Below are 270 nucleotides of genomic sequence, written 5' to 3' on the forward strand. Positions count from 1 at the left end.
TCCCTCCCCGCTGGCCCTCCCCCCGGAACCTTGGAGCCCCGGATTCTCAGGACTTGCAGATGGGGATGAGGGAGCTGTATCATCCGGGACCCCGAGCATCGGTGCGCGCCCTCCACCCGAGTCCCTTCCTCCAGGCACCTGTCCCCTCTCCAACCTCCCTCCCCAGACGGCTCGCGCAGGTGTTGCCCGTGCTTTGTGAATCCCAGCGCCAAGCGCGTATCAGGGCACCGGCCCGCCACCTGGCAGGCAGGACTTGCAGATGGGGATGAG

This window comes from Nannospalax galili, unplaced genomic scaffold, assembly GCF_000622305.1.
Source record: "Nannospalax galili isolate Female #2095 unplaced genomic scaffold, S.galili_v1.0 scaffold433, whole genome shotgun sequence".
Lineage (NCBI taxonomy): Eukaryota > Metazoa > Chordata > Mammalia > Rodentia > Spalacidae > Nannospalax > Nannospalax galili.